The sequence below is a fragment of the Phocoena phocoena genome, chromosome 16 (genome assembly GCF_963924675.1).
Source record: "Phocoena phocoena chromosome 16, mPhoPho1.1, whole genome shotgun sequence".
Taxonomy (NCBI): domain Eukaryota; kingdom Metazoa; phylum Chordata; class Mammalia; order Artiodactyla; family Phocoenidae; genus Phocoena; species Phocoena phocoena.
Window position 1 is genome coordinate 69,864,027 of NC_089234.1, and position 27,376 is coordinate 69,891,402.

The window sequence follows — 27,376 nt, forward strand, 5'->3', positions numbered from 1 at the left end:
CACTCCCTTCTGGCCTGCAGAGTGTCTGCTGAAAATCAGCTAATAACCTTATAGGAGTTCCTTTGTATGTTATTTGATGCTTTTCCTTTGCTGATTGTAATACTCTCTCTTTATTGGGACTCCGTGTGCTTTCTGGACTTGGGAGACTATTTCCTTTCCCAGGTTAGGGACCTGTGCAGCTATTATGTTGTAAATATGTTCTCAGCCCCTTTCTCTCTCTCTTCACCTTCTGGGACCCTCTATTCTATGAATATTACTGTGCTTGATGTTGCCTCAGAGGTTTCTTAAACTGTCCTCATTTCTTTTCATTCTTTTTTCTTTTTTCTGTTCAGTGGCAGGGATTTTTACTACTCTGTCTTCCAGCTCACTGATTCATTTTCTCTGTATCATTTAGTCTACTGCTGATTCCTTCTAGTGTATTTTTCATTTCAGTTATTGTATCCTTCATCTCTCTTTGGTTCTTTATATTTTTTAATGCTTTGTTAAAAACTTCTAACTTTTCACTCTGTGCATCCATTTTTCTCCCAAGTACCTTCATCATCTTTACAATCATTACTCTGAACTCTTTCTCTGGTAGGTAGCCTGTCTCCACTTCACTTAGTTCTTCTTCTCAGGTCTTATCTTGTTCCTTTGTCTGGAACATGTTTCTCTGTTGCCTCATTTTGTTGAAATTGTTACTTGTATTTTTAGGTATGTGGTAGGTTAGTTACATTTCTTGACCTTGCAGAAGTGGCCTTCTCCAGAAGTACTATGCATCCTGGAAGCACACTACCCTCTTGTCACCCAAGCTATATGCTCTAGGGATTCCCCATAAGAGGGCTGCATGGGTCCTTCTGTTTTGGTGGGCTCTGTGGGCTGTCTGGTAAGATTGGCTGGCCCATGGTCTGGTTGGTTGCCAGGCAGATGCTATAGGCTGCTGGTTAGTAGCGTCTGGTCACGAGGCAGCTGATTGTAGAACCCCAGGTGGCCCCGGGTCTCGTGCTGGCTCGCTGGTGGGCATAGTCAGTGTCCAGAAGACTCTGGGGCTGTTGCTTTTCCCTGCTTCCTGCAACTGGTGGATGAAGCCAGGTCCTGGGGTTAGTGCCGGACTATTGGCAGGCAGAGCTGGGGCTTGGCATCTGGTTACAGGGCCCAGGGATCCCAGAGCTGGTGTCTAATCACTGGTGGGCAGGGGGCTGGTTCCTGAAACAGTTGGGTGTGGAGTCTGGGGTGTCTGGAGGCTTGTGTTGTCCTGCAGCCCAGCTGGTAGGGTCTGGCTTGCTGTGGATAGCTTGGGTCTTCAGGCTGCAGGACTGTGGTCTTCTTGTGTCTGATGTCTTCCCCTTGGTGTGTGAGGCTGGTCTAGAGGCCAGTGCAGGCTTCCTGAAGTGGTTGGCTGAGGCTTGACCACTGTTGGGTGAAGCTGGGTCTTGGCCCTTTGGTGGGCAGGGCCATGTGTGTAGGCATGTCTAGAGGCAGCTGTGGGATCAGGAAGTCTTTAGGCAGACTGTCTGCTGATGGGTGCATCTGTGTCTCCACTCAGTTGTTTGGCACTGGCACCTACAAGCTATTAGGTGGGGCCAGGTCTTGGCCCTAATAAACTAGAGGAAGGATCCTACAATGGCGTCTGCCAGCACTGCCTTCCACAGGGTAGAAAGAGCTCCCAAACGTGGCTGCTGCCAGTGTCCATGTCCCCAGGGTGAGCTGTAGCCACCCTCCACCTCTGCGGGAGACTCTCCAAGACCAGTAGGTAGGTCTGGCTCAGGCACCTATCAAATTACTGCTTTTGCCCTGGGTCCTTGTGCTTATGAGATTTTGTGTGTGCCTTTTAAGACTGAAGTTTATTTCCCGAAGTCCTCTGGGACTCCTGAAATTAAGCCCCACTGACCTTCAAAGCCAAATGCTCTGGGAGCTCATCCTCCTAGTGCCGGACCCCTGGGCTGGGGCGCCGGATGTGGGGCTCAGAGTCCTCACTCCTGTTGGAGAACCTCTGCAATATAGATATTCTCCAGTTTGTGGGTTGCACCCCCAGGGGTATGGGACTTGATTATATCATGAATTCGCCCCTTTCCCCCTCTCATTGTTCCTTCTTTATGTCTTTAGTTGTAAAAGATCTTTTCTGGTAGGTTTTTGTCTTTTGCATAGATAGTTGTTTTTCAGATAGTTGTGATTTTAGTGTGCTCGTGAAAGGAGGTGAGCTCAGGGTTTTTCTACTCCATCATCATGGCCGATCTCCAGGTTTGCTTTAATTTTTCCAACAGTGTTGTATAGTTTTCATTGCAGAAGTCTTAAACACGTACTGTTAAATTTATGACTAAGCATTTTTAATGCTATTGTGCATAAAATGTTTATTTTGAAAAATTATCTCTAGGATCTGTATCGATGTCCCTTTTATTACTGATATTGATAACTTGTGTTCTCATTCTTTATTTCTTTCCTAATCATTCTATCTAGAGGTTAATCAACTATACTTGTTGATTTGTCTTCTATTTTTAATTTCATTTATCTCTGCAAGTTGTTATTTCCATTCATTTATGTACTTTTGGCTTAATTGTGAAAAGTTCAATTTAAAATTTTTTCCTCTCATCCCTCTGCCATTAGATGAGAAGCCGTTTGAGGACAGGGACAATATCTCATGCCTGACATGTAAAACCTCAACCAATATTTTAAAAATCAATTGTGGAAAGCACGAATGAAAAGGTTCTAGTTCTCTGGCATTTCACTTGCTTAACGTTTGTATTAGCTATCTATTGCTCAATAATAAATTACCCCACAGGTTCTTTCTGATGAGGAATGGGAAGAAATATAAGAAAATGATTTAAATAAAAATCCATTCTAAAATGATGGAGTACACAATGCAAAAAGGAACATATATATGGACCAGCCAGAGTGGGTCAAATTCAAGTCTCTAGATTTTGGGCAAATAACATTCTCTGAGCTTCAGTTTCCTCACCAGAAAGTATGATAACACTACCATTGAAAGGTCTGTAGCATTAAATGAAAGAACATGTGAAACACCTGTAACCATGCCTGGCACACATTAGGGGCTCGATGAATGCCATTTCTAAGAGTCTCAGTGTCCATATCTGTTAAAAAAAAAAATGCTCTCAGAGTAGGGTTGTTGAATGTGTAGAAATAGATAAATAACATGCATAGCACAGGGCACAGTTTATTTCAGGTCTACCCAGAATATTAGCTCTTCTAAATATCCATGGAACCTATAAATCATGTTATGGTTATAGGAGGCAGAAAAAAATCTATATGCACGTTTTTGTGGTTCTGATTTTTGTTTTAAAAAATTAAAATCCTCATCTTCTCCAACTGAAGATTTAGTTATTTTTTGCAAAAAGCCTAGCTGTGAGTCAGTGCAATATTAAAGAGAGATGGCAAAGGAAGCCAGGATATGGGACCCATGAAGCAACCTTTGGACCTCTATATTCAACGAAGGAGGGTGAAAGCTGGTAACTGGAGATCGGGAATTTCGAGTTCTCTCTTTCTACCTCAGTGACCACCAAATGGGAGAATCACATAGTTTCAGTCTCTTAGAAATCTTATATATTACATAAATAAATGGTTTCCTAACGTAATTAATGCTTATAGAAAAATCACATTTCTGTTACAACATCAAGGGTTAGTGTCCATTGTGATTTTCCTAGAATTTGATGAATACTCAGCACCATGAATATTACTAAAGATATTGGAGAGACACACCCTCACACTTTTCATTTCTGCTCACATATTATTGACCAAAGAAATCATGTCTGTGGATAACTTCAACTGAGAAGAAAAGTGCAGTCCTTCTGTGAGCAGCAGTACTATCTATGACAAATTTAAAAAGTCTATTTTGGAAAGAATAGAAAATGTACAGGTATTAATCCCATGGTTCCCTCATTCTTTTTACTTAACAGGTCAAGAAAGAACTTTGAGCTTCAGAATACAGGCTGCAAACTATCTGATATAAATTCATTCAAACCCATATTTTCTTAACTATATGCCACTGTTGCTACGTGTTTTATACACACTTACTCATTTATTCCTCAAAATAATCTAAAGAGGTAAGTATTTTTATCCTTACTTATAGGTGAGGAAGTTAAGATACAGAAAACTGTATCTTAACTGTTATATTGAACTGTATATTAAACTGTTGGCCCAATGGCACACAACTGGGATTCACACCGAGGCAGCCTGACTCCAGAATCCATACTCTAAACCAGTGTACACAGTCTCTCATAGACATGTAATACTGAGGCAGAGTTTCAGACAGGGTAGGCCGTCAAAAACTAGGGAGATCAGCTTGGTGCTTTGTGACCACCTAGAGGGGTGGGAGGGAGGGAGACGCAAGAGGGAAGAGATATGGGAACATATGTATATGTATAACTGATTCACTTTGTTATAAAGCAGAAACTAGCACACCACTGTAAAGCAATTATACTCCAATAAAGATGTTAAAAAAAAAAAAACCAAAAAAACTAGTTGTTGAAAAAAGAACTGTTTGCCAGGCCTTGAGCTGGGTATTCCACAAGTACTCATCAATCTTCATGAAATGTACGTGTCACCATGCAGTTGTTAGGCAGGAAGACCACTGCGGGACTTCAAACATTTTGGGTCATTGTGAAGATTGTCTCAATGCTGCACATTAGGAAAGAGCATACTATGCGTTTCATTTTTTTTTTTTTTTGCTATGTTTCTACATATGGCCCTAACATACAAGCAATTTCTGTGCTCAGTGTTTAACCTTTGTCCAACAAGGTTGAGCAAAAAACTCAAAAATGTATTGTTTTCCTCTTTTGAAGAAAATGTTAACTTTGCATGGTTACATGGGACAAAAAGAATGAAAAATGTACAAAGCGTTTCTGTGTTTAGTTGCCTCCTTTGTCCTATACTACAGCCTTCTATGTTTTGATATTTGGCACCTTCATACTAATAGCAAATGAGAATTAATTTATAAAGAAGACAAAACTTGAAATCATAAGTAATTTCTAAACATAATTTAACTTCCTCAATTCTGCTTTTTCAGGAGCCAAATTCTACATCAGGTGCCATATTCTATTCGACTGATTTGATCATCTATAATAGGGGCTGGCAAACAATAGCTTGCAAGTCAACTCTGGCCTGCTGCCTATTTTATTTTTATTGGAGTACAGTTGCTTTACAATGTTGTATTAGGTTACACTGTACAGCAAAGTGAATCAGCTATACCTATACATATATCCCCTCTTTTTTGTATTTCCTTCTCATTTAGGTCACCACAGAGCACTGAGTAGAGTTCCCTGTGCTATACAGTAGGTTCTCATTAGTAATCTATTTTATGCATAGTATCAATAGCATATGTATATATGTCAATCTGAATCTACCAATTCATCCCCCCCAACCCTGGCTTTCCCTCTTGGTATCCATATGTTTGTCCTCTATGTCTGTGTCTCTATTTCTGCTTTGTAAATAAGATTGTCTATACCAGTTCTTTTTAGATTCCACATATATGTGTTAATATACGGTATTTGTTTTTCTCTTTCTAGCTTACTTCACTCTGTATGACAATCTCTAGCTTCATCCACGTTACTGCAAATGGAATTATTTCATTCTTTTTTATGGCTGAGTAATATTCCATTGTATATATGTGCCACATCTTCTTTATCCATTCATCTGTTGATGGACACTTAGGTTGCTTCCATGTCCTGGCTACTGTAAATAGAGCTGCAATGAACATTTTGGTACATGACTCTTTTTCAATTATGGTGGGATTGCTGGGTCGTATGGTAGTTCTATTTTTAGTTTTTTAAGGACCCTCCATACTGTTCTCCATAGTGGCTGTATCCATTTACATTCCCACCAACAGTGCAAGAGGGTTCCCTTTACGCCACACCCTCTCCAGCATTTATTGTTTGTAGATTTTTTGATGATGCCCATTAAAAGTCATCCTGTTTAACTCTGAGGATGAAAGGGGGTGGATATTGTAGATATTCTTAACAGTTGTATGCCATGCTTAATTGAGACAAAATATTGATTTGCAAAGGCAGACAGAGTGAATGCCTAATGTTATCTTATTATTATTTTGCTCTGAGTTCAACACACCAGCTGGCTTGAACTGTGGGTGACATACACAATGAAAACATAATACAATTACATAAAAGACTCGAGAATTTACTTATCTGGCTTCCTATTCCCTTTTATGTTGCCCAAATTACAGCCCTGCCATCACCTCTGCAAGATAAATCAAGCAACAATTCTTGTTGACATAATGAATATCTTATTTCTTTCAGATAAGACCAATGCTGTATCTTCTACAAATATAAGGGTAACCTAATGAACCAAGTAACTAAAAACGGTATGTCCTTTTAACTAATTAGATGCTCATAAAGAGAAGAAAATTCAGTATTTAAAGTTTATATACTATTTTAGCCATTTGACTTACCTGATCAGTTTCCATTCAAGGCAACATATCAAAAATGGAATTTTTTCCCATTTTTTATTATGAACAATTTCAAACATGCAGAAAAATTGAACAAAAATGAATATCCACCATCATGATTGAGCAATAGGTAATACTCATATTTGTATTTGCCTGCTTTGTCTGTAGTATTTTAAAATCTAGGAGAGTACCCTAGCTTTTAACTTATTGATATATTTAATTACATTGACTCAAAAAGGCCAAGTCTGTTTTCTCATAGATTATACTAAATTTTGAAGGTATGTGATTGTTTTCTTTTGATGTTCTTACCTTTTCTTTTCTTTCTCTCCTCTATTTCAAGAAAACTGGAAGGTTGGTCTAGACTCACAGCGAACATTTTGGAAAAGTGATGCTGTGTGCTTTGTTCTGCATCATATCAAGAGGCACACAATGCCAGGTTGTCCCAATATTAGTGATGCTAAGTTTGCTCACCCAGTTGATATGATCCCCACCCGACCTCTCTTTTATAGGATTATGCTTTCCTTTGGTAATATGCATTTATCTTCTGTTCCAGCAACATGTTATCTAATAGTTTTAGCCTTTATAAAAGAACTTTGCCTGAATTACTGATTTCATACGGAGGTCAGAACTATGATTTTTCGAACACTATTATTCTTTTTGTGTTCATTATCTGATGCTCTTTTGTGAAAAAACTGTTTTTCCTCCTAAAAATTGCTTACCACCTTCCCTTTAATAACCACCTGTCAGGGTAAGGTGTTGGTGTAATAGTAAGATGACTGTACATTCCAGTTTATCCAGGCCAGTCATGGTTATGTCACTTAACATAACTATTGCTGTGCTCCCATTTATATAATATAACGTTTTAAAAAAAAAATTATAAGAACATTCCATGTATTAGTCCCTTGACTTTCTGTCTCAAAATCTCTGTCATTTTGAAAATCCTAAGTGTTAATTTATTCAGTGTTTCTCAAGGTGTTATGCATTTTGATACCCAAAAAACACTTCCAATTATCCCTTTTGATACTCAAACCTCCACACTCGAGTCCCAAAATTGACTAGGCTTCTGTGTCCTTTTGACATAACTCCAGTTTTGATTAAATCTTGCTTTATGATATAATAAGGTATTACAGCATTACCTTGCATTTTCTATGCTCCAGATCTGAAGTCAACAATTTCCTCAAAGATCTCTGATTTCTTTCAGTGGGAACTGATCAGGAGTATTCATTTTTACTGAGGTGTTAACTGCTCTCAGAGTATTTCAGTGGATAAATCTAGGGTATATATAAATATACTTTATAAACTTAATATTTTTCATTTCTAATTCAAATTTAACATTATAGTGCTTTTAATTCCTTTGACTTGTAAATTCATATTATTTGTTTTACTCTGAAATCCTTGGTTTCTAATTAGCACATTTACTTTATTCTATGACATGCATAAAATGGTTAGAAAATAAAATTCCAATGTTTACCAATAATAAAACTATAAAAGTATGGTTTAAAATTGTTTGACTTCTCTTTTCCTTTATGGATATGACCTTAGGCTGTGCAGTCAGAGCACTGGGTCAAAAGTAATTTAAACATTTGTTTGGCAGAAAATACCACAAGTAGAGACAAATAATGAACATGAAAAACAATGCTTATAATTTTTATCACAAGCAAATGGTTACTATCCCAGAACTACTAGATATATAAAAAACACTGAAAGCATGGTAGAGATATTAACAGTTAACCTAAATAATAAATGAAAATAAATCTTAAGCCTATTTTCCTATGTTAAGTTGATCATAATAAGTTAAATGTAAATTAAAACCATTTAGGTATAAATTTTGACTTACCTACACTGGCAAAAATCCAAAACTTTGACAACATAATCTGTTGGCAAGGCTGCAGGGATAGAGACAATCACATATATTGCTGGTGACAATGCCAAATAGTATAATTCTTCTTGGAGAGGAATAGGAAATACCAAAAGTCTCTATATATTTATAACTAACTTCACACAGATAATCCAAAGTCTTCCAATCTCAAGACTCTTAATCACCTCTGCAAATCCCTTTTGTCATGTGAGGTTCTGGGAAGTCACATGTTCTGGAGATTATGATGTGTACACCTTGCGGGGGGGGATCATTTTCTTTCTACCACACAAGGTAGTTTATTAGTAGATTAATAATAAATTTGATGGAATTGAAGTCATACAGAATGTATTCTATGATTATAATAGAAGTAAGCAAAAAAATTAATGAGTGAATTTGGAAATTCCTCAAATACTTAAAAAATAATGAATATACTTCTAAACTGTCCTTAGGTCAAAGAAGAAATCACAAGGAAAATTGGAAAATATTTGGGACAACAACAACATTTCAAAATTTGTGGGTTATAGCTTTAAAGCACAATTTACAGAGAAATTATTAATAGAACCCTAAAAGATACTAATGTGGAAGAGTACATAATTGTTTAAGCTTCCATCATAAGTTAAAAAAAGCAAATAAAACCTAGAGCAAGTTAAAGCAAGTAAATAATGCAAGTAAATAAAGCAACAGAGGTAAACAAAATTCAAAGCTGACTTTTTGAAAAGGTCAGTAAGACTGATAAACTTCTATTATCAATATCAAGAATGAAAAAAGAAATGTCATTATTGATCTGTCATTAAAAGAATAATAAGGGAATATAATGAACATTTTACTCCAGTAAGTTTGAAAACTTACTTAAATGAATTGAATAAATTCTTTGAAAACTTACTTAAATGAATTAAATAAATTGCATAAATTACAACTCAGAGAAACAGACAACTGTATACTTCCATACTTATTAAGGAAGTTGAATTTATTTCTTAAGAGCTCTCCTAAAAGAAAACTCTAGGCTCATATGGTTTCAGAGTAGAATTCTATTGAATTTTTAAGGAAGAAATAATAATAACCATACATAAATTCTTTTAGAAAATAGAGTAGGCAACACTTTCCAATGCACTCTGAGTCCAGCATTAGCCTGATACCATATCCAAACAAAAACACTGCAAGAAAACAAACCCAGAGAACAATATCCCTCATAAAACTGGATTCAAAAAATCCTTAACCAAATACTAAAAACCAAATCAAGTAATACAAAAGACAGATAACACATAATGATCAAGTGGTATTATCCCTGGATTGCAAGGTTGTTTTAACATTCTAAACTCAATCAGTGTAATTCTCCATGTAATGGAGAAAAGCATATGATCATCACAATAGATATATTAAAACATTTTACAAAATGCATCATCCATTAGTTCTAAAAGCTCTCAGCTAAATGTAAATACAAGGGTAACAGAACTATTCAGCTGACATATTTGCTGAGAAAGATTAGTTTCCTGCTCTAAGATTGGGAATAAAGTAAGAATGTCTACTCACTCTTAAGTATTTTCCATTGTGTTGTAGCCTGTGCAATAAAAGAAACACACACATATATATATAGGGAATAAAGACATAAAACCTTTTTTTGGATATCATCATGATGTACATAGAAATTACTAAGGACACTACAAAAAAAAAAACCCCAAAACAAAAAAACAAACCCATTAGATAACTACTAAGCGAATATAACAGCATCCCATGATGCAAGCAGTACACCAAAATCAAGTCTGTTTCTAGATACTGGTAATGAAAAATTACATCATCAAAAAATATGAAGTGCTTGGAGATAATTTTAACCATATGTTTAACACCTGTACAATGAAAACTATCAAATATGGCTGAATGAAGTTAAAGAAGACATAAATAATTTGGGAGCTACCCAGTGTTAATGAATTTAAAGACAATGTTATTAAGGTATTGATTCTCTCTAAATTTATTTACAGACTTAACCCCAATTAAAATCCCACTGAACATTCTAAAAGTAATGGTCAAACTCATTCTACAGGTTATATGGAAATACAAAAAATATGGGATATGGAAATGTAAAAAAGAATGTATTTGGCTATACTCCCAGATTTCAAGACTTACTCCCAATCTACAGCAATCAAGGTAGTAAGATAGTGGCATAAAAATACACATTTAGGGCTTCCCTGGTGGCGCAGTGGTTGAGAGTCCGCCTGCCGATGCGGGAGACGTGGGTTCGTGCCCCGGTCCGGGAGGATCCCACATGCCGCGGAGCGGCTGGGCCCATGAGCCGTGGCCGCTGGGCCTGTGCGTCCGGAGCCTGTGCTCCGCAGCGGGAGAGGCCACACCAGTGAGAGGCCCGCGTACCGCAAAAAAAAAAAAAAAAAAAATACACATTTAGATCAATGGAACAATTAAAAGTTCAGAAATGGATATATGATTATATGGTCAACTAATGGTTGACTAATTACCAAGATAATTCAATGGGGAGAATTGGTCTTTTCAATAAATGGTGCTGGAATAACTGGATATCTGTACAGAAAAAGGAGCTTTGGCATTTTCCTTACACCACACACAAAATTTGATTCAAAATGGATTATAGAACTTAACATTCTAAAACTTCTAGCAGAAAACATATGAGAAAATCTTTGTGACCTTGGGAAAGGCAAATTTGCATTGATAGGACAAAAAATATGAATAATGAAAGAAATATATTTTGCAATTGAAGCTTCCCAAAATTAAACTTTCACTTGTCAGAGGATACCATTAAGAAAATTAAATGGATGGGCTTCCCTGGAGGTGCAGTGGTTGAGAGTCCGCCTGCCGATGCAGGGGTCACGGGTTCGTGCCCCAGTCCGGGAGGATCCCACATGCCACGGAGCGGCTGGGCCCATGAGCCATGGCTGCTGAACCTGCGCATCCGGAGCCTGTGCTCCGCAACGGGAGAGGCCACAACAGTCAGAGGCCCGCGTACTGCAAAAAAAAAAAAAGAAAAGAAAATTAAATGGCAAGTCACAAATGGGGAGAAAATATTTGAAAAAATATATGTTACAAAGGACTTGGACTCACAGTATACAAAGAAATCTTACAACTCAATAAGAAGACAACCAAATAAACAATGTGCAAGTGCTCTGAAACTGAACAAGTCCAGAAAAAGTTGTTTAACTTCATTGGTCACTAAGGAAATGCAAATTAAAACCACAATGATATACTACTACATACCCACCAGAAAAACTAAAGTTAAAAACAAGTGCTGCCAAAGATGTGGAACAACTGGAACACTCATAAAGCACATGTGGGAGCACAAAATGACACAGGAGAGTGGCAGTGAGTCAGAAAGGGAATCAGCCTAGATTCCTGAGGCACCACGTGGAACAAAGCCACAGCCAATCTAGAGTGGTCCAGCAAGGAAAATGAGAAATAAACCTCTGTTGCTAATATCCCCGGAGACTTTGAGACTGTTACACAAAATAACCTTACAAAAGCTGGTGAATATAGTTATATTTTGACTTGTATTTAGTGTTTCATTTCTTCCTCTTTTTTCTATGCAAAGATTTTGTTGTTGAATTTACTGAATCATAATTGGAAAGGCTCAATACTCTGTAATGAAGTATATGGGAAAAGAATCTAAAAAAGAGTGGATATATGCATGTGTATAACTGATTCACTTTGCTGTACACCTGAAACACAACGTTGTACATCAACTATACTCCAATAAAAATTAAAAAAAGAAAATTTAAAAATAAAATAATTACATTGGATAGTATCTTTAAAACAAGAGTATATAATAATACAAATGATAGGCAAACTTACCTTATTCCTATCTAAGTAAGAATTTATCCAGTGTTTCTCTTGTTAAGGATAAGTCTTGTAAGGACAAATTCATTTACTCTTATTTCAGAAAGTTTTTTTAAGTTAGAAATTGATGTTGAATTTTCAAATGTCTCTTAAACATCTAGGGAAATGTATGATATTGTTTCCTTAAATCTATTGATATACTGAATGACCCTAATGCCTTTTTAAATGTTGACCCATTCTTGTATTACTGTAATAAACCCAACTTGGTCAGGATTATTATATTGTAATGTGCTGTTTTATCTTAGGTTTTTGCATTGATATTTATGAATTAAATTATCTTTAGTTTTAATTGTTTCAGTTTCCAGCTTTATAGTTTCAATGTCATACTCACTTCATAAAAATAATTTGAATATTTTCCTTCTTTCAGTGTCCTCTGTGATGTTGTTATTTGTTATTTGCTTGTCTCCTTGATTTGTATGTTTAGTGGGAGAATATGTATGGAGAAACCAGAATTTGCTAATGGCCATTATATAATGGGAAACTTGGAATTTTTGTCATTATAAAACCAGTGTATGCTTATTGAAGAAATCTTACAAAGTAAAAATGAGCACAAAGAAAAATACAATAATGTAATAATGTTAATAAAAGCAAGTCTTTTACCACTTTGAATAATCTTTTCACCAAATGATTAAAAAATGTAATAGTTGGGGGAGTGGCCAAGATGGAGGAGTAGAAAGACCCTGAGCGCACCTCCTCTCATGAGCACACCAAAGTTACAACTATCTGCACAACAAACATTGATGAAACAAAACCTGGAAGCTACCAGTGTGGAACCTTCTCTGGTAGGTTCCAAAGATCTTCTTCAACTAAAGACATAAAGAAAGAACCACACAAGATGAGTATGAGGGGTGGACTAGTGATATAATCAAATCTCACACCCCCAGGACAGGGAAACCACAAAATGCAGAATAATTATACAGCAGGGGTTCTCCCACAGGAGTAAGAGTCCTGAGCTCCACAACAGGCTCCAGCTTGGGGGTCTGGCGCTGGGAAGATGAGCCCCCAGAACATAGCTTTGAAGGCCAGCGGGGCTTAATTGCAGGAGCCCCACAGGACTGGGGGAGATAAAGACTTTGCTCTTAAAATGGCACACACAAAATCCCATGCATACCAGGACCCAGGGCAAAAGCAGTAATTTGACAGGAGCCTGAGCCAGACCTACCTGCTGGTCTTGGAGAGTCTCCCAGAGAAGTGGGGCAAGGCTGTGACTCACCTTGGGGACAAAAACACTGGGGGCAGACATACTAAGGAACATTCAACTGTGTGAGCACTCCTGGCAGCTGCCATATTGGCTAATTAGTGCCAAAACCTGGCCCCACCCAACAGCCTGTAGGATCCAGTGCTGGGATACCTCAGGCCAAACAACTAACTGGTCAGGGACAAAGCTGCACCCAGCAGGAGACAGGCTCCATAAAGACCAAAGAGCCCACAGCTGCCTCTGGACATGCCTCTAAACACAGCCCAGCTCACCAGAGGGCCAAGACCCAGCTCCACCCACCAGTTGGTAGGTACCAGCCCCTCCCATGAGGAAGCCTGAACAAGCCTCTAGATCAACCTCACCCACCAGGGCCAGACACCAGAAGCAAGAGAACTATGCTCCAGACCCTACCCTGGGACAAGCTGGGCCCAGACCCTGGCACTACCCACTGGCAGGCAGACACAACATTTGGGACACCCCAGACCCCATACTCAACTGTGTCAGGAACTGCCCCCCACCCAATGATATGAAACAAGGTCTGGAATCCCTGGGCCCTGCAGCCAAATTTTAGGGACCAGCTCTGCCTGTGAGTAGTCTGGCACTAACCCCAGGATCTGGCTTCACCTGCTAGTGGGTGGGCAACAGCCCCAGAGTTTTGGGGACGCTGACTCTGCCCACCAGTGAGCCAGAACTAGACCAGGGGCACCCTGGGGTTCTACAGTCAGCTGCCTCATGACCAGGCCTCACTAACCAGCAACCTGTAGCAGTGCACAAGGCAGGGGCTGGCAACCAAGAAGACTAGGGGTCAACTAAGCCTATCAGACCACCCACTGAGTCCATCACAACAGAAGGACCCATGCAGCCCTCTTAGGCGGAATCGCTAGAGCATACAGCTTGGGTGATGAGAGGGGAGTGCACTGCCAGGATGCATAAGGGTCCCTCCTACAGAGGGCCGTTTCTCCAAGGTCAAGAAATGTAAATAACCTACCACATACATAATAATACAAATAGCATCTTAGACAAAATGAGGCAGCAGAGGAACATGTTCCAGACAGAGGAACAAGATAAAACCTGAGGAGAACTAAAAGAAGTAGAGACAACTGACCCACTGGAGAAAAAGTTCAGAGAAATGATCATAAAGATGATGAAAGAATTGGGGAGAAGAATGGATGCATAGAGGGAAAAGAGAGACGTTTTTAACAAAGAGTTAGAAAATATGAAGAACAACCAAATGGAGCTGAAGAATACAATAACTGAAATGAAAAATATACTAGAGGGAATCAATAGTAGAGTAAATGATAGAGATGAATGGATCAGTGGCCTGGAAGACAGTAGTAGAAAAAATTGCTGCTGAACAGAAAAAAAAAAAAGAAAAGGAATGAGGACAGTTTAAGAGACCTCTGTATTCTCGTTATATGGGTCCCAGAAGAAGAAGAGAAAGACAAAGGGCCTGAGAAAATATTTGAAGAGATAATAGCTGACAACCTCCCTAACCTGGGAAAGGAAAGGGTGACTCAAGTCCAGAAAGCACAGAGTCCCACACAGGATTAACCCAAAGAGGAACACACTAAGACACAGTGTAATCAAAATGACAAAAATTAAGAATAAAGAGCAAATATTAAAAGCAGCAGGGGAAAATCAACAAATAACATACAAGGGAACTCCTATAAGGCTACCAGCTGATTTTTCAGGAGAAACTCTGCAAGCCAGAAGGGAGAGGCACAATATATTTAAAGTGATGGAAGGGGAAAACGTACAACCAAGAATACTCTACCCAACAAGGCTCTCCTTCAGAAATCAAAAGCTTTACAGACAAGCAAAAGCTAGAAGAATTCACCACCACCAAACCAGATTTTAAAAAAAAGTTAAAGTAACTTCTCTAGGCAAAAAAGAAAAGCCCACAATTAGAAACAAAATTATGCAGTGGAAATGCTTACTGGTAAAGGAAAACATACAGTAAATGTATGAAATCATCCACACACAAAGCTAGTAGGTAGGTTAAAAGACAAAAGTAGTAAAATCATCTGTATCTACAATGAGCAGTTAAGGGATATGCAAGATAATTAGTTACAAAATATGATTTTAAAAACAGTAATTGTGAAGGGAGGAGAGAACAAATGCAGGGTATTTAAAATGCACTTGAAATTAAGAGATCAGCAACTTAAAACAACCATGTATATATATATATAGACTGCTACACAAAAACCTCATGGTAACAGCACACCAAAAATCTATAATATATATACACACAAAAAAATGAAATGGAATCCAAACATAACACTAAATATAGTTATAAAATCACAAGAGAAGGGAACAAAAGAAGAAAGGGGTAAGAGACCTTCAAAAACAAATGCAAAACAATTAAGAAAATGGCAGTAAGAACATACAAATCAATAGTTACCTTAAATGTAAACAGAATACAAGCTACAATCAAAAGACACAGGCTGACTGAATGGATACAAAAATAAGACTGCCTAGAAGAGACTCTCTACAGATCTAGAGACACACACAGACTGAAAGTGAGTGGATAGAAAAAGGTATTCCACAAAAATGGAAAGCATAAGCTGGAGTAGCAATACTTATACCAGAAAAAAACATACTTTAAAATAAAGACTGTTACAAGAGACAAAGAGAAACACTACATAATGATCAAGGGATCAATCCAAGAAGAAGATATAACAATTATAAATACATATGCACCCAACATAGGAGCACCTCAACATATAAGGCAAATATTAACAAACATAAAAGGAGAAACTGACAGTAACACAGTAACAATAGGGGACTGTAACATCCCACTTACATTGATGAACATATTATTTAGACAGAAAACCAATAAGGAAACATAGGCCTTCAATAACACATTAGACCAAATGGACTTATATTTACAGAGCAGTCCACCCAAAAGCAGCAGAATACTTATTCTTTTCAAGTGCACATGGAATATTCTCCAGGTTAGATCACCTGCTAGCACACAAAATAAGCCTCAGTAAATTTAAGAAAGTTGAAATCATACCAAGCATCTTTACCGACTGTACCGCTATGAGACTAGAAATCAACTACAAGAAAAAAAAAAAAAAAAACTGCAAAAAGCACAAACAAGTGGAGGCTAAACAATACGCTACTAAATAACCAAAGGATCACTGAGGAACTCAAAGAGGAAATCAAAAATTACTTAGAGGGCTACCCTGGTGGCGCAGTGGTTGAGAGTCCGCCTGCCGATGCAGGGGACACGGGTTCGTGCCCCGGTCTGGGAAGATCCCACATGCCGCGGAGCGGCTGGGCCCGTGAGCCATGGCCGCTTGGCCTGAGCGTCCGGAGCCTGTGCTCCGCAACGGGAGAGGCCACAGCAGTGAGAGGCCCGTGTACAGCAAAAAAAAAAAAAAAAAAAAAAAAAAAAAAAAATTACTTAGAGACAAATGAGAACAAAAACATGACGAGCCAAAACCTATGAGATGCAACAAATACAGTTCTAAGAGGGAAGTTGATAGTGATATAAGCTTACTTCAGGAAACAAGAAAACTGATATGATACAATAACTGTATCCAAACAAACTGAATCCAACAATACAGTAAAAGCATCATACATCATGATCAAGTGGCATTTATCCCAGGGATGCAAAGAGTTTTCAATACCTGTAAATCAATTTATGTGATGCACCACATTAACAAACTGAAGAAAACCGTATGATCATCTCAATAGATGCATAGAACGCTTTTGATAAAATCCAACTCCATTTATGATAAAAACACTCCAAAAAAGTGGGCATTAGAGGAAACATACCTCAACATAATAAAGGTCATATATGACAAGCCCACAGCTAACATCATACTCAGTTTTGAAAAGCTGAAAGATTCCCTCTAAGATCAGGAAAAAGGCATGGATGTCCACTCTCACTACTTTTATTTAACATAGTTTTGGAAGTCCTAGCCACGGCAATCAGTGATAAAGAAATAAAAGGAATCCAAATTGGAAAGGAAGAAGTAAAACAGTCACTGTCTGCAGAAGACATGATACTACACATGGAAAATCCTAAAGATGCCACCAGAAAACTACTAGAGCTCATCAATGGATTCAGGAAAGTTGCAGGATGCAAAATTAATACACAGAAATCTGTTGCACTTCTATACACTAACAACAAAATATCAGAAAGGAAATTAAGCAAATAATCCCACATACCCTTGCATCAAAAAGAATGAATTACCTAGGAATAAACCTACCTAAGGAGGCAAAAGACCTGTACTCTGAAAACTGTAAGATGCTGATGAAAGAAACTGAAGATGACACAAACAGATGGAAAGATATACCATGTTCTTGGATTGGAAGAATTAATACTGTTAAAATGACCATACTACCTAAGGTAATCTACAGATTCAATGCAATCCCTATTATATTACCAATGGCATTTTTCACAGAACTAGAACAAAAAAATTTTAAATTTGTATGGAAGCAGAAAAGACTCTGAATAGTCAAAACATTCTTGAGAAAGAAGAACAGATATGGAGGAACCACTCTCCTTGACTTCAGACTATACTACAGTCATTAGAACAGTAAGGTACTGGCACAAAAAGAGACACAAAGATCAGTGGAACAGGATAGAAAGCCCATAAATAAACCCATGTACCCATGGGCAATTAATCTAAAACAAAGGAGGCAAGAATATACAATGGAGAAAAGAGAGTCTCTTCAATGAGTGTTGCTGAGAAAACTGATCAGCTACATGTAAAAGAATGAAATTAGAACAGTCTCTAACACCAGATACAAAAATAAACTCAAAATGGATTAAAGACCTAAATGTAAGACCGGATGAGGAAAACATAGGTAGAACAATCTTTGACATAGACTGTAGCAATGTATTTTTGGATATGTCTCCTAGAGTAATGGAAACAAAAGCAAAAATAAACAAATGGATGCTAATTAAACTTAAAAGCTTTTGCACAACAAAGAAAACCATAAAATGAAAAGACAACCTACAAAATGGGAGAATATATTTGCAATGGATGCTACCGACAAGGGCTTAATTTCCAAAATATACAAACAGCTCATACAACTCAATTAAAAAAAAAAACAAACAAAAAGAAAACCAACCCAATCAAAAAATGGGCAGAAGACCTAAGCAGACATTTCTCCAAAGAAGAAAAACAGATGGCCAACAGGCACATGCAAAGTTGCTCAACATCACTTATAATTAAAGAAATGCAAATCAAAACTACAATCAGGTATCACCTCACACCGGTCAGAATGGCCATCCTCAAAAAGTTTACAAATAATAAATGCTGGAGAGGGTGGGGGGAAAGGGAACCCTCCTACACTGTCAGTTAGAATGCAAATTGGTGCAGCCAGTATAGACAACGATATGGAGGTTCCTTAAGAAACTAAAATTAGAGTTACCATATGATCCAGTAATCCCACTCTTGGGCATATATCCAAAAAATACAAAAACTCTAATTCGAAAAGATACATACACCCAGTGATCATAACAGCATTCTTTACAATAGCCAAGACATGGAAGCAACCTAAATGTCTGTCAACAGATGAATGGATAAAGAAGATGTGGTATATATATATATACACACACACACACCCATACATACATATATATATGTATACAAACACGCACATTTTGTATTCAAAATGGAATGTTACTCAGCCATAAAAAAGAACGAAATAATGCCATTCGCAGCAACATTAATGGACCTAGAGATTATCATATAAAGTGAAGTAAGACACACAGCAAAATATAAATATCACATGATATCACTTATATATGGAATCTAAAACAATAATACAGATGAACTGATTTATAAAACCGAGAAACAGAAACAGACTCACAGACATAGAAAACGAACTTATGATTGCCAAAGAGGAAAAGGGGGAGGTATAAATTAGGAATTTGGGATTAGTAGGTACACACTACTATATATAAAATACATAAACAACAAAAACCTACTGTATAGTACAGGGAACTATATTCAGTATATTTTAATACTGTATAATGGAAAAGAATCTGAAGTAGACTATATATATATATATTTATATATATATAAAACTAAATCACTTCGCTGTACACCTGAAACATCATAAATCAGCTGTACTTCAATAAGAAAGCCAAAAATAAATAAAAGGATTCAAGAAGTAAAACAAAATATGTAATTAAAAAAATATACCTTAAATATCTCTTCTTTTAGTAGAATGTTGGCCTTCAAAACCTACCTTTCAATTTATCAATATATTTTATTTCTTTTATATTAAAATTAAAAAATTATTTTGCTATATATGGCTCTTCTAATAAGCTACTGATTCTATAATATTGGAAGAGTAAAAGGTAGCTCTTAAAAAAATAGGAATACCTCATTGTAGGTCAACCAGATGGGACTAACTTTAGTATTAGTCATGTGAACAATCAAAAATTGACTAAAATGAAGGCTATTATTTTGAGAGTAGAAAAAAATATTTTGAGTGTTTATTTTAATCTCCCACTTTTAATAAGTCACTTGTACATTCACTCAACTTATACCCTAGGTAATTATGTCTCAGATTCTTCTTTATTATTGTGTCTGACTGCCAAATTCAGGTACTTTTATGTTGATACTTGATTAGATAGATATTTCTAAATTGAAGTACAGTTGAGTTACAATTTTCATGTGTATAGCATAATGATTCAGTTATAGACACACACACATATATATTCATTTTCAGATTTTCCATTATAGGTTATTATAAGATATTGAATATAGTTCCCTATGCTATACAGTAGGTCTTTGTTGTTTATCTATTTTATACATAGTAGTGTGTATCTGTTAATCCCAAACTCCTAATTTATCCCTCCCCTCCTTTCCCTTTTGGTAACCATAAGTTTGTTTTCTATGTCTGTGAGTCTGTTTCTGTTTTGTAAATAACTTCATTTGTGTCATATTTTAGATTCTACATATAAGTGATATCATATGATACTTGTCTTTCTGTCTGACTTACTTCACTTAACATGATAATCTCCAGGTCCATCCATGTTGCTGCAAATGGCATTTCATTCTTTTTTATGGCCAAATAATATTCCATTTTGTGTGTATGTGGGTGTATATATATACATATATATACACACACACATATATATATACTTATATACAAGTATATATATATACATATATATATATACTTATATACAAGTATATAATATATATACTTATATATTTTTTCTAAGACAGCAAAAAGTCCAGAGGAAAAGATTTGCTTTCTGTTTGTTTCCTGTTTCATTTTCTTCTATTTCTCTTTCTGTCTCTTTTTAACCTTCTGAGGGTTATTAGAACAGTTTTTAAGGATTCCCTCTTATTTACATTTATAGAATTTTTAGTTTCAATAGGGGTTGTCCTGGGTATAACAACATGCATATTTGATTTATCACAGTCTGCTATTGTCAGCATTTTACCACTTTGAGTAAAGTTTAGAAAGTTTACTTCCACTTAGGTCCTTTTACCCTCCCTACCTTTTAAATATCATTGTCTTAAGGATTTACTCCATATACTTTGAGTAGGATGACACTGTATTATAATTTTTGCTTTAATCATCAAAAATAAGAACCTCATGAGAAGTAGGATTTTCTATTACATTTTGACATATTTTTTCCCATTCTGATGTTATTTCCTCCTGAAGTTCAAAGCCTTCTATTACTATTTCCTCTCTGTTTAAGGAACTTCATTTAGTTATTCTTTTATGGTAGATTTGCTAACAATAAATTCTCTTAGTTTTCCTTTTTCTGAGAATGTTTTTATTCCCCATTCATTTTTGATATTTTCACCAGATACAGACTTTGCAATTGAGTTCTTCTCTTTTAACACTTGAAAAATGTTATGTCACTTGCTTCTGGCCTCCATGGTTTTAGATAAGAAATGGGCTTTCATTTAAGTTGGTGTTTTCCTATAAGTAGTACGTGACTTGGTTTGGTGTTGCTTAATTGGTATTTGTGTCATATTCTTTAGAACTTACTAGTTAAGAGAATAGAGATAATGTAGAGATTTTCGGGAATGATATAAATTCTAAACCATGTAGGCAGAAGATACAAAATATGGTCAGTACTCATTCACTAAGAAACTCCTGTGTTATATTATTTTCCCTTTTGCGGGGAGAGCTCTACTTTCATGTTCCTGCATGAAAACATTTTGGTGGATGGGAGGTTACAGGAGAGCGGTGAGGTAAAGAGTGAGTAGTCTCAAAAAAATGGAGAATTGAGAAACCGAAAATGTCCCAAAGAGGTTCATGAATTTGCAGTCTAGAATGTATTCCTTTCTAATGTTTTTGTTCTCTTAACCATCTGTGTTTGAACTGGCCTAGGTCATCCTTGTTTCTGAGAGCAGATTTTCATCAAGAAGAATTGTGCCTTCTATTTAAGGTTTAAGAGCTCCCTCTCATTTAAAGAGTTATAGCAGAGGCAATGATGAGATGGTAAAAGCAAGGAAGATGTACAAATAAGATCCTGTTAACTTTCTTCTTGGGGATGCACACTCCAATTCCCATGACCTCTTTGAAATTCTCAACTGAGTTTGTTTAAAAATTCTTTTCTTCGGTTGTGTTCAATTTGCAAGCAGAATTTAGTGGCAATATAGAAGACAGGATGTATGATTGAAGAATAAAAAAAGGATTTTCATTCTTAGAAAACACTGTAGCAATAAAAGGCATTAGATATAGAGGAAATCAGGATGCGACTATAAGGCCCACTTCTAAAGATTCAGAAAGATTTAAGGCAGTGCAGAGTAGACTCAGGTAGAATTAACAAAAGGGCTTCTCAGAATCATCAGTGCATTGTGCTACAATTTTCTTATCCAAGGACCAAAGTATAAAAGGATCTATCTCAAAAAAGACTTACGGGTGAGGCTTTTGGAACATGGTGTGAATCCCAATTATATTCATAGGAAACACATAAAGGATTTAAGAAGGCTGTGTGAAAGAAAACTCTACAACTAGCTTGGACTTAAAGGGCCAGAAATGATTTATAAAAGGAGGGTCTCTGGGCTTTGAAATTTCTATGATGAGGAAGCAGAATAATAGATACTCAGGAATAAAAAATTATATATTTTTAATTTTTTTAATCAACTTTATGAGGATATATACATGCATATATATATACACACAGACACACATCTACATAAGCCCTATATACTATCTATATATACATATATACATAATTGTATATTCACTGAGTTTTGACAAATGTGTATACCCATGTAACTGCCACCATAATCAAGACGTAAAACATTTCCATTTTCCTAAAAAACTTATTTCACTAGTTAATCTCCATCCATTCCTGTGCTCATGTTACTACTGTTTCATTTATACCAATACTGATGAAATCTAACTTTTCTAGAGTATCATATGAATGGAAATAATAAATTTTATATAAACTTTCATAAAAATGGAATCATACGCTATTGACTGGCTTTGCCTGGCTTTTTAAAAAATCACTATGATGGGGGAGAGAAATCAAGATGGCAGGGTAGAAGGACGCAGAACTTACCTCCCCTAAATGAACACATCAAAAAATACATGTATATGCAGATCAATTCTTGCTGAAAACTAACTGGAGACTGGCAAGATGATTCCTGTACAACCAAAGTTGTAAGAAAGATCCACAGGGAAACTGGCAGGAAGGGAAGAGAAGTAATGAGGTCTGCGTACCCCTGGGAAGGGATTCAGAGAAAAATGGAAATTACATGGGTGGAGACCCTCCCTGGAGAGTGAGCCATTTGAGCCACATATTGGGTGCCCCAGCCCTGGGGTTCTATGAAAGGAAGTTGAACCCTTGTGACTGGTTGGAAGGCCAGTGGGACTAACAAGAGGGCTGTGGGAAGCCTGGACACTGCTCACGAGGAGCACGTGAATGCTTGCCTGCTCCCAAAGCAGGGCAGAGGGGGTTGACTGAAATTGAAACTGTGCAGGTGGCTGACTTATTTCCCATGACCTATCTGGTGCAAGACCTAGCCTGAGCTGACCACCTGCTCTAGCACTGCTTGCCTTGTGTGACAGGTTCAAACTGGAGTGATGGCTGCCACAACCAAAGAAAACGCTTGGCTGGCTGTGCAATGCTGAGGCAGCTCAGACCCTAAGCGGCATCTGAACAGGGAGGGGGAAGCCATTACTGGTGACTGCATAAATGTCACACTAGAGGCAGTCCAGATCTTTGACAGAGCCTAGACTGCCACAGCCCATGCCCTGCCCTTTGCTGAATACCCACATCTGGCCCTCTTGCTCTAGCAATACTCCCCTCTGGGGCAAGGGTGCCTGTGCTAGGAGGAGAAGAGCACACAGTTAAAGGGAACTGAGTCAGCTTACACCCAACCCTCAGGCCTTCTGCTCCAGCAACTTGGGCCTGCCCCCTGCCCACCCCCTGCACAGGGTGGTGATGGCCACTGACTTGTGGGGATGCCTGGCCTCACACCTGGCTCTGGTCCTATCCCCTCAATCTCCAGCACCACCTCTTACCAAGGTGACAGCTGCCAGCACACCCTGAGAAAAGACGTTACTCGTGTTCAATTCAAATTCAGCTGTCCCACCAAAGCCAGTGGGCACATGCAGACTGTCTAGAGATGCTCCCACATAAGGATCCCACTTCAAGACCACCACAGTTAACTATTTCACCTAATTTCATAGAGACAGAGAAACAGGAGCAAAATGAGAAAGCAGAGAAATTTGTCTTAACTGAAAGAGCAAGAAAAAAAACCACTGGAAAAACAACTCATGAAAGAGAAATAAACAATTTACCAGATAAAGAATTAAAAACATTAGTAATAAGAATTGTAAGTGAATTAAGAAAGAGAATAGATGAACACAGTAAGAATTTTAACAAGGAACAAGAAAATATAAGAAAGAACCAATCAGAACTAAAGGATACAATAACTGAAATGAAAAACACACAGAAGGAATGAAGAGCAGACTACGTGATTTGAAGAATGCATAAGTGATCTAAAAGACAGAATAATGCAAATCACAAGTGCAGAACAGTAAAAACAAAAAATGAAAACAGTTTAAAGGGTCTTTGCAATAACATCAAATGTACCAACATTTGCATTATAGAGGTCCCCGAAGAAGAAGAGACAGAAGGGGGTCAAAGATATATTTAATGAAATTATGGTTGAAAACTTCCCAAGCCTGAAGAAGGAAACAGATATCCAGGTACAGGAAACACAAAGGGTCCCAAACAAGATGAACCCAAACAGAACCACTCCAAGACATATCATAATTAAAATGGCAAAAGTTAAAAATAAAGAGAGAATTCTAAAGGCAGCAAAAGAAAAAGAGTCAAATACAAGGTGACCCCCCAGAAGTCTATGAGCTGGTTTATCTGTGGAAACACTGCAGGTCAGAAGGGAGTGGCATAATATATTTAAAGCATCAAAAGGGAAAAACCTTCAACCCATGATACTCTACCCAGCAAGGTTATCATTTAGGACTGAAGGAGAAATAAAGAACTTTTCAGATAAGTAAAACTAAAAGAGTTCATCGATACTAACTTGACCCTAAAAGATATGTTACAGGGTCTTCTGTAAGTGGAAAAGGAAAGGCCATAACAAGAAATAAGAATCTATAGGAAAGAAAAATCCCACTAGTAAAGCCAAATATATAGTAAAAGCTGAAGATCAAACAATTAAATCAGCTAATACAAAGATTAAAAAGTTGTAAAATCAAGTATAACTATAATAATCAGTAAAGGGATAAACATGAAGATGTAAAATATAACATCAAATACACAAAGTATGGGGGAATGAAGTAAAATGTAGCTCTTTTAGAATTTGTTTGAACTTAAATCACTACCTGTTTAAAGCAAATAGATATAGGTCAACATATATGAATGCTAAGGTAAACACAAATAAAAAGCCTACAACAGATATATAAAAACAAGAGAAAAAAGAACACAAGCACACCACTAAAGGAAAAATCAATCAAACCACAAGGGAAGAAACAAAAAAAGAATTACAGAAACAAACAGAAAACAAGTTATAAAGTGGCTATAAGTACATATCTATCAATAATTACTTCAGGGGCTTCCCTGGTGGCACAGTGGTTGAGAGTCCGCCTGCTGATGCAGGGGACACGGGTTCGTGCCCCGGTCCGGGAGGATCCCACATGCCGCAGAGCGGCTGGGCCTGTGAGCCATGGCCGCTGAGCCTGCGTGTCCGGAGCCTGTGCTCTGCAACAGGAGAGGCCACAACAGTGAGGCCCACGTACCGCAAAAAAAAAAAAAAAATTCAAATGTCAATGAACTAAATGCTTCAATGAAAAGACATAGGGTGGCTGATTGGATAAAAGAAACAAGACCCACATATATGCTGCTTACAAGAGACTCGCTTCAGAACTAAAGACACACACAGACTGAAAGTGAACGGATGGAAAAAGACATTTCATCCAAATAGAAAGGACAGAAAAAGTGGTGGTAGCAATACTCTTATCAGACAAAATAAACTTTAAAACAAAGGCCACGGGCTTCCCTGGTGGTGCAGTGGTTGAGAGTCCACCTGCCGATGCAGGGGACATGGGTTCGTGCCCCGGTCCGGGAAGATCCCGCATGCCGCGGAGCAGCTGGGCCGGTGAGCCATGGCCGCTGAGCCTGCGTGTCCGGAGCCTGTGCTCTGCAATGGGAGAGGCCACAGCAGTGAGAGGCCCGCATACCGCAAAAAAATACCAAGAAAAGACAAAGGCCACAATAAAAGACAAAGAAGGGCATTACATACTGATAAAGGGATCAATTCAAGAAGAGGATATTATACTTGTTAACATATGTGTACCAAATACAGGAGAACCTAAGTATATAAAGGAAATATTAACAGACATAAAGGGAGAACTAGGCAGCAATACAATAGTAGGTGACTTTAACATCCCACTTACATCAATGGACAGATCATCAAGACAGAAAATCAGTAAGGCAACAATGGTCTTAAATGACACAATAGATCAGTTGGACTTAATCAATGGCTAGAAGAAAAGATTCCATCCCAAAACAGCAGAATACACTTTCTTATCAAGTCACATGAAACATTCTTCAGGATAGATCACATACTAGGCCATAAAACAAGTCTCAACAAATTTAAGCGGATAGAAATTATATCAAGCTTTTGTTCTGACCACAGCGGTATGAAACTAGAAATCAATTACAGGAAGAAAAATGGGAAAAGCACTAACATGTGGAGATTAAACAACATGCTACCAAAAAACCAATGGGTCAATGAAAAAATCAAAGAGGAAATCAGAAAATACCTTGAGAGAAGTGAAAGTGAAAATACAACTTTCCAAAATCTGAGACGTAGGAAAAGCAGTTCTAAGAGGGAAGTTTACAGCAATGCAGGCCAATCTCGAGAAACAAGAAAAACTCAAAACTTAACCCTCCTTCTCAATGAATTAGAAAAAGAAGAACAAAGCTCAAAATCAGCAGAAAGAATGAAATAATAAAGATCAGTGAGGAACTAAATATATTGGAGACCAATCAATCAATAAAAGATCAATAAAATCAAGAGGTATTTCTTTGAAAAGATAAAACAAAATTGATAAACCTTTACCCAGGCTCACAAAGAATAAAAGAAGACCCAAAATAAATAAAATAAGAAATGAAAGAGGAGAACAAAACACTGATACCACAGAAATACAAAAAAGGAAATCGTAAGAGAATACTACAAACAATTATATGCCAAAAAATTGGACAGCCTAGAAGATATGGACAAATTTCTAGAAACAAACAACTTTCCAAGACTGAATCAGGAAGAAATAAACAAGCTGAACAGACCAATCTCTAGTAGTGACATTGAATGTGTATTTTAAGAACTCCCAGCAAACAAAAAACCAGGACCGAACAGTTTCACAAGGGAATTCTATGAAACATAAAAAGAAGAGCTAACACTTACCCTTCTCAAACTATTCCTAAAAGTTGAAGAGAATGGAACACTCCCAAATTCATTCTACAAGGCCACCATTACCTGCATACCAAAGCCAAAGACACTACAAAAGAAAGAAAGAAAGAAAGAAAGAAAGAAAGAAAATTACAGGCCAATATCTTTGATGAATATAGATACAAAAATCCTCAACAAAATATCAGCAAATG